Below are 14,739 nucleotides of genomic sequence, written 5' to 3' on the forward strand. Positions count from 1 at the left end.
CGCCTCTGCGTGTAGGTCACCGGAGGGCGTCTGTTCTTCGCTCAGACAGGACAGGGTTAAAGGAGCAGCCTCTTCGGTGACTCTGGCTCACTCAGGCCGGGCGGGAGGGAGGGGCACGGAGTGCGGGGCGAGCCTGCAGCGGCAGAGTTCGGCGTGACGTTGCACCAGCCCGAGGCGCGCCGTGCGTTCTCCCAGGGAAGCCGCCCCTGGATCCCGGGACCCCGGCAGTGGCGGGCTGCACAGGCTCCCGGAAGGGCGGTGTGGACAGTGACCTGCGCTCGCACACAGGCTTCTTGGCGGCGGCAGCAGCAGCCCCAGCGTCCCACGCCCGTCACTGGGCTCCGCGCTTTCAGTCGTGACTCGCGCCCGTCTGTGGAGCCCCTTTAAGCAGCGCTCTTAATCCCCTCTCCTCGCGCACCAGGAAACCAAGAGGGAAGAAAAAGTCTCTTGCCTCTTCGGCAGCTCCAGAGTTTTCCCGGACTCCCTGCCGGCTAGCTGTGGCACATTAGCCCCCTTCAGGCTGAGTTCTCGCCGCCAGCCCCAGTCCTTTCCCTGCGCTCTGACCGAAGCCCGAGCCTCAGCTTCCAGCGCCGCCCGCCCTGGCGGGCGAGCAGACAAGCCTCTCGGGCGGGTGAGTGCTGCTCGGCACCGATCCTCTGTGCGGGAATCTCTCCGCTTTGCCCTACCCAGGTATGTGGGGAGTTTCTTGCCTTTTGGGAGGTCTGGGGTCTTCTGCCAGCATTCAGTAGGTGTTCTGTAGGAGTTGTTCCACGTGTAGCTGTATTTCTGGTGTATCCGTGGGGAGGAAGGTGATCTCCGCGTCTTACTCTTCCGCCATCTTACCCGGAAGTCAACCCCTTTTTTTCTGACCTTAATCTTGAAACCAAGAAACTTTCTGAACTATTAAGTGGGTAGAGGAAAGCGGGTATTGGAGAGGACAGTGGAGGAAATATGTCAAGTCCAGGGAAATGAAGAGGACTAGAAAAAGAGTGTATGGAATTTCAGGGTTGGGAACTTACTCATGATATCAAAACATGGTAATCCATATGTGGTCCTGCAAGAGACCTGCTGGTGGACATTATATAGGCCTGACTGTTTTTTGCTTGTACCTTTATATATTTTTTTGGCCCAGTGTGACCTGTTGAAGGTTTCCTAATAGATCTTGGTGTTATTAAACTTTCTGGTCTAATATGCTCTTAACTTCCCTCTTCTCCTTTTCCCTTGAGCCAAATCACATTTGCTATATATAGTTCCTGAGAATTTGCAACAGGATATAAACTTAAGGACATTTGAAATTTACCATATGATAAACAAAATCACTCCCCAAGTTTTATCTTATTCCTGATAATGAATTTTTTCTGCATTATTGAAATGGTAACTGGTACAAGCATAGGAATGCCATTTAAAGGTGGAATAAATGTCTTTTCTCTGTACCATTGAATATCCAGTGCTCAAAGCAAATATTCAAACACTGGCCAATATTAGCCCCCAAAATCATTGATATAGATTATATGGAAACAAAATTCAATTTAAATTTAGCATTAACAGCACCTTATTCCAAATGCATTGATTTATAATAGTTCAGACTACAGTGACTAGTCTGGCATTTAGCAGTTATTCCAGGTGTGCCAATGACAAGAACAAGTGTAAAGTATGATAAATTTTCTCATTTATGTGAGGAATATTAGACCGCTCTGAATTTTTTATGTAAAATGAAATGTCTCATTTTGCCTGATTACATGGTATATTCTTCTTATTTTGTTCTCAATGGAGTATGATATACAGATTACGTCTAAATGTGACCAAATGTTAGAACAAAATGTGAAAAAGTCTGGATTATTTTAGTTTTTACTTTTCTTATGAACTTTGGATGCAGTAAACTATGCTAAAATAAAAATTTCTCAATAATTTTGTTCTAAATATTTGACTATATCAGATAATTTAATGAAAATATTGAGTTGACTTTACTGGTAATCTAACTCACGATTGACACTGGACTGGACTCGAAAAATTGGAAAGTCCAGTTGATTCTTCTGTGGTTGATTTGGTCAAGAGAAAAACCTAGGAAGGAAGGAGCTATAACAATAAACAGGCTATCAAATCACTCCACTCTACATAGTGAACAAATAAACAAACACAATTCAAGAAGGAATTCTTACTTCACCCTTTACAAATCTCTTAACCTTTCTGAGACAGTTCTCTCACCTGTAAATGGGGATAATAATGATTATTTGATTGCTATGAAAATTAACTGAGCTAATATAAAGCATTTAGCATACAGCCTAGTAGCTATAAACATTTAACAAATGTTACTTTCCGTTTATTCTCTTATGTACTAAAGAAACAGAGTCCATTTTTTTCAAAGCCTTGTATCATCATGTTAAATATCAACTTTTCCTTAATGGTTAAATCCCTGCTGATGTTTTATTCCATGATGTTTGTGTTTAATTGAACAGTGACTCAAGATGTCTATACACTACAATTAGAGATGTCACTGTAGCCTAATGTAGGCCCTCTCCTTTTTAAGAACGGTTTGTGCTCTAAAAGACAATTTGTTGATCTGCTATTAAGAATTCAAAGGACATATTCCCAAGGAAGCAATGCTTGTATAATTTATCATTTACCGGATGTATTATATAAACAGAACTGAAGAATTCAACAACTTTCAATAATATTCTATGGGAAAATACATTCAAAATTCCAAGTTAGGACTTTGGTAATATATGCTCACCGCAGGCAGTGAGAAGGGAATTCCTCTTAGCTGCAGCTGTAGGATTCTCTGCAGGGGCTAGGATGGTAAGACTTTGGCCAAGAGTTTCCTTCTTGCCGTCTCCACTGTCATCCTCTTTTTCAGTCACCATTAGTATAGCTTTCCTACTTTTAGTCTGTTCCTACACACACACACACACACACACACACACACAAACACACACACACACTCTTTTCCTTTAAGAACTATTGACTCTGCATTACTACCATTCCTCACCACTATTTCTTTCCCTTCTGGTCATTGCAGAACTTAATGCAAACTTCTGATCCTCCATACACCCCCTGAGTCACTAAAGTAAACACATAACCCTTTTTTTTTTTCTTTGCGGTACGCGGGCCTCCCACCGTCGCGGCCTCTCCCGCTGCAGAGCACAGGCTCCGGATGCGCAGGCCCAGCGGCCATGGCTCACGGGCCCAGCCACTCCACGGCACGTGGGATCCTCCCGGACCGGGGCACGAACCCGCGTCCCCTGCATAGGCAGCCGGACTCTCAACCACTGCACCACCAGGGAAGCCCCACATAACCCTTTTGATTTGGGGGGAAGGAAGAAGGGACAGTTAGGGTATAGCCAAGAAATGCATGGAACTGATGATCATTAACTATCCTAACCTATTCATTTATTTCTACAACCTGCCCTTACCTCATCACATTTCTCATTTTTCCATTTAGGCCTTGGAGAAAATTAAAGACACATGAAAGACTGGGAAAAAATTACCTACACCTCATGGAACAAGCTAGGATCATAGGAGCTGAGATTTGATGAATGGAATAGGAGAGGGGAGAAGGAACAGGACTAGCTATCTAATGGGGATAGGAGATCAGGACACTGGTAGAAAAGGTCTCAATGATAAGTTGTTGAATAAATACATGGAGGCGTAAACAATTGAGTGAGATTTCTTTGCGTAAATGTGCTTTGAAAACTATAAATCGATATATAATTAGATGGTGCCTCCCCCTCTCCCTAGTCCACCTTGGCCAATGAGAAGGGTTTGGGGATTCCTGGAGTGTGTAGGTGATATTTTGACAAGCAAACAGGTAATCTGATGCTTACGGTATTCATATAGGTAGCGGGGTATGGTAAAAAGGGCTTTTAATTTGCAAGTCATCTGAGTTCAAGGTAATGTTCTGTCACTTCCTAGTGAGTGTAGGTGATTTGGGGTAATTCTTTCACCTTTCTAGGCCTCTGTTCTAGCATTTTTGAAGTAATGAAACTGAAACACTAAATGAAAAATACGTAAGTACATTTTTTAATTAAAAAAAAATGCCCTGCAATGCAGTTCATTAAAGAGTTTGAACATGAGTAATTTTTTTCTTTTAATTGTCCCAGAAGCATTGTCTATACAGTGAGGAACACCCACATGAATCCAAGCCATTTAGTCAGCCATCTGGATGACTCCAGACAGAGGTGTGTGGCACCCTGCCATTAGAGCATCTGTATGGCTGATATTTTCCTTTCCTAAATGAGTGTTTGGATATTCTGGTGACATGGACTAAGAAGGACCCAATTAGCTAGTATTGTTTAGTTGAGAGCCTATCCTGCATAAAGGAAATAATAAGAAAATCATTTTATGCCTGCTCTTCCATTCAAACCAAATCACTGAAGGCATTCACTTGAATGGAGTACATCTTTTATTGAAGAATAAGGAAGATGAACACACATTTTTTTAGCATAAAAACACTGGCGAGGGTCAAGTAGCACATTGCTAGCTGAGTTGTGGCCCAGCATGGCTTGTTATGGTTATTTGCTGAGAGAACGTGTATCAAGTCACTTGGCTCATTTTTAAACCTTTTTTTCCCCTCCTTAACAAGTGCCAGACATGTGAGGCCATAATGAGTTTAATTAAAGTCAATGGCAGCTAATAACTCAAGCCTTATAAATGTAATTTGGGAGCAAACAAAACTCCTAACTCAAAACATGCAATGTTCTACTTAAGTAGAAGTTTAAATCATGTTCATAGAATAAAATTGCCACGTGTATTATGGGTTGATATAATGCAAAGATCTGATTTCCAATGCTTGATCTACCTCTAGCTGACTATGTTATTTAGAGCAAGTAAAATTTTTAACTAGAACTTTTTTAAAGCACCTAGCACCATGCTTGTACATAATTGGTACTTAATAAATATTTATTAAGCATATCAGTATTTTAAAATGTACAGTGCTAACATAAGTAAACAATAAGGACAACAAGAAATGAAGACAACAAACAGCTAGAGAGGAGAAAAGGCAAATAAAGGAGTGAAAGAGACTTACTTCATTAACTTAGAATCTTTGTGATTCTCCTGTGAAGCTAGATTGTCACCCCCTCCTAGAAAGACTTAATGTGAGCTATAATGAGTTTAAATATTATAAAGAATTTATCACTTTTGCAGGATGTGCTATTGTGTCATACATAATTAAAATAATAATTTGGAAATGATTTATTTCCAAAACAAATGGATCAAGTCTGTAAAGGGATTCAAGACTCTGGATAGCTCTTTGTAGGCTGCCTCTCAAATGTGTGGCATTTAAACTCATTGAAGTCACTGTTTTAACAAAATAGACATCTTACTACAAAATCAGTAGCTAAAGGTCTGTATTATTTATATATCTTGTTAATAGAAAAATATTATTGGATCCATTCTTGTTCTCTCACTCAAGTCATTTGGATTTAACATTTTAGTGAAATCTACCCTCCTGTTTGAGACAAGTTCTGGGACTTGAATCACAAATGAGGACAACAAGTCACATGAGCCACACTGCTCACACCATCTTCACTTGGACTACAATGTTTTCCATTCTTGCCAGTTTCCAAGAACCAATATTCACAATCACCTTCTTTTATAGGAAACCAAAACATGTCTTTGAAACAAGTATGATGGGAAGATGGAGCAGGCAATCAATTTTTGAATTAACAAATTTGCATGGTTAAATTACGATGAACCTAGCCTTTCTCTACCATAAAAATGATAGTCTCCTTGGAAAGGGAATTAAATGTTCACTTTCCCTGAAGAGTACCAGAACTCAGTCTCATCCACTTGAAAGATATATGATTAAGTCTGAATTTTGAAATATTTAAAACTTGGCTCCATGTTGCACAACTCCAGATACCTCTTTGATTACATATTGATGTTTTAAGGTAAATTTATTATGTGTTGTTTATATACATGAATATTTTGAACACATTCTTCATATTCCATCATAAAAATATTTTACATAATTTTTGAATAATAAATGATGAACTATGATCCTCTTCATGAATAGTAAATGTTAAATGCTGCATTGTTTGCAGACATTAAGCCATAAGTGTTATTTGAGATGTTGCAAAATCCTGACCCCTTTAAAAGCCAAACAGCACGATGGCAGGCCTTCCCTAGCAACTGTATTCATAATGGCAATCTCCGACAGGCAGTCAAACTAAATAAACCATCAAGAATTCCAAGCTAGAAATAAGTTGTTGAGGGCTCCCGTTATCATGTCGGGACTGGGGTCATGGAGGAAACCAGAATGTTATTTTCACTAGTGCTGGCCTGCCAGTTAGTGCTGGAATTAGATTTTAGTGAAGGTGAACTTCACCATTGCTGATACTGGCAGAAATGCACTCAAAATCCTTGTAAGGGCATCAGAAAGCTTTGTGGACTACAGAGGTGAACCTACCCCCTCTCCTGTTTCTCTGTTTCTTGTCTAGAGTATCTCCTGTTGATCTAGAAAACCATTGCCATATACCAGGATTTATGATCCACAATTTGTCTGCCAGCACTGGGAATCAAACCAAAATTTCCTGAGTGTCAGCACACTCGAGAGGCATAAGCTTTGATGCACACTGGTTAAGTGGGACAATCCTTAACAAGATATTATTTAAAGTGAGATGCTCTAAAGATGATGTTCTTTGCTTTTAGAGTGTAGCTGCTTTATTTTATTTTAAAAGCTTTATAAAACATTACTGTTTAATCACATTTTGGATCAAGAAATCATCTTAGCAGGTGAAAAAGGCATCCAGTGAAGGTTCTGACAGTCTTCCTAAGCACAAGACCCCTGCTTCTGAGAGGTGGCATAGGACATAAGCTTCCACTGTGTACACACAGGTTGAAGGATAACCATACACTCAAACTCTTACTGTATTTTCTTTCCTTTCTAGCGATAAAAACTAACTCAGTTATCCTGATTTTATGTCAGTTGTTTTAACAATGAAAACTCAAAGGAAAAGATAAAAATCTACATTTATATAATGTCATTTGTTGCAACAGCAATATGTGATACAGGTTATTATTAAACTATGTAACTGAGCTAATGGGTTTTAGCTATGAATAGATGTGACTATAGGATGATATAGCTCATATACCCAATTTTTTCTTCTACCAATGGAAAGAATACAGGGATGGGATTTAAAGTCACTACCAAGTCCACAAGAGTTTTGCATTTCACTTCAACGCGTCTGTGAAGCAGTGAGGCAGATATAAATAGCCTGTATTTTCCTTTCATTCTAGACCAACCCTCAAGACACTATTATTTTTGCAGAAATAAACCCTCACAAGAGGTCCTATGAATTCAGATTAATGATGGTTTTTTTCTTGTAGCTATATTAGCTTTAGTAGTGCTTTCATACAAATAGCCTCAATGTATCATCAGGAATGCATTATTTATCACAGTCCCAGATATTGCAAATACAGTGGGCAAGATGGAGAACCCTTATTGACATATCGATATAGCAGAGAGAATTAGTACAATTAAGATGCATCTGGCATGGAATAAGAGGTTTTGAAAGAATGGCTGAAACTTTGATAAACAAGGCTTGGTGAGCAGAGGTGGACCTCTCCTGGCAGATGAAATGTCAGGGCAGAGGCAGGAACCTTTGTTATACCTGCTGGGTTGGCAATAATAAGCAAACATAGACTTGAAGGCTTGACAAGTTATAATATTTTATATTCTTATTTTAAGACAATATTTCAGAATTATTTATTACTTTCTATTGAGCTTGGTGGAAATAACCTTTGTCCTGGATTTTGAACACGAACAGGCATTTTCATATCAGTCTAACATCAACATTTGAAATACGCCCAAAACCAAATATTCTCAAGATTAGAAATAGAGCAGCCTATTACATCATTTCTTCAAAAAAATTATAGCCTGAGATGCAAAAGGTCTTTTCTAACTGATTTCTGAAGGTTACGGTTTAAAAAAAAAAAAAAGAAAGAAAAAGAAAAAGAAAAGAAAAAAAGGAACCTAACACAATAAGTGGTCTCTCTGGTAAATGCCATTCTCTCTCTCTCAGTCCACAATGGTCAGCAGAGCACAAAGAGATTCTGCTGCTCATGTTAATGACCTGGGCAGTGGGTTAGTAGAGTTGATTTTTTATTCTGTGCATAATGTTGAAGGCTGTGAGTGGGTTTGCTGTCTGAATCCTACCACTGGTCCCTTTTCACCTTCAGGTAATGGCCAATTGAGTATGTACACAAAGAATTCAGTCACAGAAGTCAGAGGCAGGTCAGCCGTGTTGTCTAATATAGGGACCTGCCTAGTAAAACTGGACTACAGAAGAAGGCAGAACTTCCCTCCTGCCAAGGGCAAAAGTCCTACCCTTCTAAAGATCCAAAGGAGGAGGAGGAAAGGGAGATACCCTGTCTCTTACAGGCTAGTGGTCTAAGGGAGAGAAAGAAAATAATAGCCTGTTTCCAGATTTGAGGTTAAGAGTAAGCTCACACACTAATAACCAAGACATGGCCAAACCAGGGAAGTTACTCTTGCCTCTGGGGTGAAGCAAATAATTGGGTGGAGAAAAGGGCCAAAGATTTTCCCTAGCATGTATTGGAGAGACAAAGTGGGACATCATTGATGGATGTTTCCTCCCTGTATGGGAACTCTAAAAAAGATTATATAAACTCTTTGCATGTTCAAGAACTAGTTCTGCCTTTCTCACTTATACAATTTAATATAGAGTTCCGTAAGAGGTAATGTCTCAGTGTTTTCCAGAGCGTGCTCCATGGAACATTAGCTCTTCATGATGTGATTATAAAGGAGGAGGGAAGTTCAGTAACAAACTAAGTGTGGTTAGCTTTGAATTAAAACATTGAATTATCCATTTTCTTTACTAAAAGTCATCTCAGAGCTTTTAATATGTGAATGTGTATAGCGATCATTTGAAAGGGGGTATAGTATGTGTTATTTCCCATAATTATTTGATAACAAGATCCTATTTTTTTAGGAATATCTCACAGGACCAATGTCCTTAGAAACATTCTTTGGTAAATGTTAGACCAGTGGGTATTCTCTCACTTCTCAATTCTGGAATACCAAGGCCATTGGGTGAAAACAGAGCGAAGAGAATGATAGCAGGCCTGAGCCGTAAGAAACCAAGGTCATGTTGGGTCTGGAACTGGATGGGTTGATGCTAGATGCCAAGGCTGTGATCCAGAGTTTCTAGATCTGAATTCAGTTCCAGGCTGGATAATTTTAAAGGCACAGATTATAAAGAAAATATGAATGATAATGCTTTTAGAGGGGCACGTTCTGTCCAAATTTGCTTCCAAATAATATCTCATACCCGTCACACTTAATTCATTTATATTGCCTGCTAGATCCCTGAAGGCATTTGAGTTTGTAATGCCTCTCCTGGAAAGTCTGCAATCTAACCAAGAGGAAAACTGAACTGCCTAGTCAGTTCCTGAATCATGCTAGGCTCTGAAGTGTACAGGATCATCTATGACTGTGGGCTTCCCAAACGGACCACTCTTGATGGGAAAAGTGCTAGAGTCTATTTCACTAGACTCATACAACTCTGGAGTACAGTAAACCCAGCTGTGTTTCTAAATGCTAACGAGGGGCCAATTTCTGGACATTATCTAAGACCATTCCAACCCAGCATTTTTATCTCCCTCCTCTGCACTGAAATTCTAAACATGTATCTGCCACTCATTTGCACTTAAATAAAACCTGCCAAAAACACTCTTGGGCTCTGTTGTTGTAGATTAAGTTCTGTAAATAGTTTGGTTTTATCACTTAATATTTTTTTAACAATTTTGGAACAAACTCTAAATTATGTTACGAATGTGTCTGCCTTATTAAATATAACATATTGGTCAGAATCTAAATGCTTCTCCATATCTTGGGATCATTACATTGAACACCAATTATTATATTGTATTGTAAGGAATAAGGTTCACAAAGCCTGACAAAGCATATCGGATTGTCTCTACACTACATGATTTCAGTAAGTAACAAAATTTCAGTTCTCCTATTAGTTCTCTTTTTCCTTCATATCCTTTCTTTTATTGTCAGGTTTTCAGTTGTTATTCTCACTGCTTTCAATATGCCTGACTAGTCTGTGGTAGACAGGAAAATCAAATGGATATGATTGCTACAATTATATGATGCATAGGAGTTAATAGGCTATTGAACTACTTTTCTACAAGGAAACCACATGCATACAGTGCAGACTTGGAAACCTCACTTTGGGCTGGTTTGGCACAGAGGTATTTTTATTAATTTCTTGGTTGTTGACTATGTGTTTTGTGTGTGTGTGTGTGTGTGTGTGTGTGTGTGTGTGTTTGGTACGCAGGCCTCTCACTGTTGTGGTCTCTCCCGTTGCGGAGCACAGTCTCTGGACATGCAGGCTCAGCGGCCATGGCTCACGGGCCCAGCCACTCCACGGCATGTGGGATCTTCCCGGACCGGGGCACGAACCCGTGTCCTCTGCATCGGCAGGCGGACTCTCGACCACTGCGCCACCAGGGAAGCCCATGTTGACTATGTTTTAAGGTAAGAAAATGATTTTCTGTTTGCTTCTAAACACGTGTAGTATCCAAAATCCTTCAATTCAATTGTGAAGTCCTTGAAAATAAGTAGATTATCGGATGCTTAAAGAGTATTCTACATGGTTGCACACATTAAGTGCTCAGTAAATATCTGTTGGCCAATCTAATCCTTTCTAATTCTTTCCTTCTTCCCTGATCTTGACAACACCGTCAGATTTATTCTGACTTTCACTAGAATTACTTGAAAATTTATTTTACTTAGCTTAAGCTTTGTAATGTATATTATGGAATAAATTGGGTCTCCCTAAAAGATACGTTGAAGTCCTAACCCCAGTACTTGAGAATGCAGTCTCATTTGGAAATAGAGTTGTTGCAAATATAATTCATTGAGTTAAGCTAAGGTCATACTACAGTATGCTAGGCCCTTAGTCCAATGTGACTATTGTCCTAATAAAGAGAAGAAGAGACACACAAGAAGAAGATGGCCTCGTTTTGACAGAGGCAGAGATGGAGTGATGAATCTACAAGCCAAGGAACATGAAGAATTACCACCAAACACCAGAAGCTAAAAAAGACAAGGAAGGATTCTCTCCTACAGGTGTCAGTGGGACCATGGCCCTGCCAATCCCTTGATTTTGGACTTCTAGCTTCTAGAACTATGAGACAGTACATTTCTGTTGTTTTAAGCCACCCCAGTTTGTGATACTGTGGTACAGTAGCCCAAGAAAACTAATACAGTATATTTTTAATTTTAATTTCTTCTTAAGTTTAAGGAGAAACAAGGATAAGGAAGTGAGACTAGCTCGCTCTAGTTATTACCTGGGAGTGAGATGATTCAGGTGATGGTTCTTTGCAAGGCAGTGATCCACTCCAACTGTTGTCACAACAACAGTGGAATCTCTTTAGACAGAGACTTGTTAAAGTAAAAAGGAAGAGCAACCTATTGGGCCACAAATGGATTAAGAGAAATACAGATGGTTACTAAGGCATAGGGCTAGGGAGGATGATAGAAAAACCCAAATTTTCAAGACCTTACCTTTAAAACTGTCCTTCAGCATTTTCAGTGACAGCACTCAGTATTATCAGAGCATGACCGTACAAGAACATTATAGTAATTGAGGCATTTTAACGGTAATTCCATTATGGGACATCCCCTTCTATTTGTGGCTAGGAGAGAAAGAAGAAAGGGGAAAAGGAAGAAAGGAGAGAAGGCAGAGAAGAGGGAAGGACGGAGGGAGGAAATATCATGACACTACCACTACCACAACGAATAATAATAGCTACACTTTAGTGGGCAATTTTTGTGTGCCTGCACTGCACTGAACACTTTAAATGCTTTATCCAGTTTAATTCATACAAAACCACTGTGATATAGGTATCATTTTCCCCATTTTACAGATGAGGAAACTGAGGATCAAAGACATTGTGTACTTTGTCCCCATCACACAGCTCTAATAGGAGCTTCATTCAAGCCCAAGTCCTTCTGACTCTAAGACACATGCTCTTTAACCTCTGTGGCTCCAGGCTGCTAGCTCACTAACTGTAGGCTCTAGAAATTCATATTGAATTGCTTCCCTCAAAAGAGATAATCACTAAAAATGAGAGAGGGCTTGTCAAATTAACAGAGATTTATTGAGCACTTGCAGTAGTCCAGGCACTGTGAGGTGCCCTGTAAAAGATGCAGGAAAATATTTGACTATTCTGGTGTCAAAAATAATAGTAATAAAACACTCTTCCTTATATATGTAATATCTAGCTTATTGTCAAAAGCACTGAATGAGGGCTTCCTTGGTGGCGCAGTGGTTAAGAATCCACCTGCCAATGCAGGGGACATGTGTTCAAGCCCTGGTCTGTGAAGATCCCACATGCTGTGGAGCAACAAAGCCCGTGCACCATAGATACTGAGCCTGCACCTTAGAGCCCGCGGGCCACCACTACTAAGCCCGTGAGCCTAGAATCTGTGCTCTGCAACAGAAAAGTCACCGCAATGAAAAGCATGTGCATCACAATGAAGAGTAGCCCCCACTCGCCACAACTAAAGAAAGCCCACGCGCAGCAACGAAGACCCAACGCAGCCAAAAATAAATAAATAAATAAATTTATCTTTTTAAAAAAGGCACTGAATGATTGCACAGGTGTTCAGTGTGTTCCTTGGCAACGCTTTCATCCCAACCTATTATTTTTTTTTCTTAATTTAGCTTGTGGGTTCCCTGTTTAAAATCTAATCTGTCCCAAAGTTTGACTGTAAGAGCAATACCTCATTTGTATGTGGCAAATTTATTTTACTTGCTTACATAGAATTTTTTTTTTTACATTTTTTACTAGTAAAATTAGAATCTTCCAACTTTAATGAGCTGCTGATTATCTCACCTCTTCACCATCAGAAGCTTGTAATATAAGTAGGGAAGGAATATCACAATTATATAAAAGAGGAAGTTAATACTTAGAAAGGGATGGGTTCCTTTTAAAGGAATATCCATCTATAGGAAGCTGAATTAGGGATCTAAATAAATCAGAGCTCTTCTAAAAGAGAATTACCACTTTTCCCATTTTGCTTTCTAATGCCAAATCTTTTTCTTGAAATTTTTCTCTTGCTTCATTTAGGATGTTTTTAAAGTCTGTGGGTCTAAGGAGCAATGCTGAGCAGTTGCTTTAAAAAAAGCAATCAAGTTAAAAGTTCTACACAAAAGAGACACACTTCAGAAAAGCTACAAATAAATATATTACAGCTTAAACTACAAGCACTCAGTAGTATTTTTTGTTTTTGTTGCTCAGGAAAACATTTTATTCCTAGAACTTGGTCAATACAAAAGAAAAAGTAAAGATTTGTCTGGGTTTCTCTGCACGTGAGTTAGAGAAAATAGACAAGTCTGACAAACACCTGGGAAATGGTTGTGTAGAGCGCTCAGGGTTTTTACTCCCTTCACATATTGCCTGGCATTAACAACAGTGGCCTCTGTCTTCTAATGTGATTGGCTGCAATGGTTCCAGTCATTTAAAATACAAATAGTGCTGAGAAAGCACGGTAAGGATTGGCGTGTTATAGTTCTGGAAACACTGAACTTTGCGAATGATGTAGTGGTAAAAGGAAAGAAATACTGCCAGAAAATATTGATAGTGGATTGGATCTAAATTCACAGGAGAGGAATTGCCCGGCAGACATATGAGGTCCCCTACCTTTTTACATTGAAGTTTTCTAACGACCGATTTTCTTTAGGAAGGAAAAATGCTTTTTACTTTTAATGCAAAGCCTCCCTTTTCACTACTTGTCAATTAATGTTTTGATTCACGATGTTGAAGCTCTGTAGTTCAGAGCCCAGACTTTGGAGTCAGATAGACCTGGGTGAAATCTCAGCCTGTCTACTTGCCTTGAGTCTGTTACTCTCTCAGCCTCAGTTTCCTCATCTGTGAACTGGGTAAGTATGAATACTTCCCTCATGCAGTGGCCATGAGGAGTAAATGATATAATGCCTGTCAAAGACTCTGGCAGAGTACCTGACACTCGAATATGCTTATTGAATGGTGTTTGCATTTATTCTTGACTTTGCATTTGCTCAGCCTGGATATGCTTGTCTAGACCTTGGGAATCCTGTGAGTTTAAAACAGTATTTCAAAATAAGGCTGAAAAAAATCACCTTGTTAGCAATTATATACCAATGACTAAGCATTCTACACTTTAAAGGCAGTAGGGCCATGTGGAATTGACAAGACTAAAATAATTTTTCCTTTATTTTTATGTTTAGCCTGTAGAGCTTATAAGGAAAGTCAATAATGCAAATCAGGATGATGGTGGTCTTTCGGGCCATAAAAAAATTAATTAAATTTGTCCACATCAAGGAAAACTCTAAGACACCCAAAACAAGGTAAGAACTTTGGATGGATTAAAAGTAATCCTGGGCTTCCCTGGTGGCGCAATGGTTGAGAGTCTGCCTGCCAATGCAGGGGACACGGGTTCGTGCCCCGGTCCGGGAGGATCCCACATGCCAAGGAGTGGCTGGGCCCGTGAGCCATGGCCGCTGAGCCTGCGTGTCTGGAGCCTGTGCTCCACAACGGGAGAGGCCACAACAGTGAGAGGCCCGCGTACCGCAAAAAAAAAAAAAAAAAAAGTGATTGATTGTCTACATAGATTTCTATAGCAACCATCAAATACATGATTATACTAGCATAAAGATATGAATTGGTGAATAAATTCTTAAAAAAAAAAAAAAGTAATCCTATCAGTTTATGGAAGGGACATAA

The sequence above is a fragment of the Mesoplodon bidens genome, assembly GCF_964165515.1.
Source record: "Mesoplodon bidens genome assembly, chromosome: 8".
Taxonomy (NCBI): domain Eukaryota; kingdom Metazoa; phylum Chordata; class Mammalia; order Artiodactyla; family Ziphiidae; genus Mesoplodon; species Mesoplodon bidens.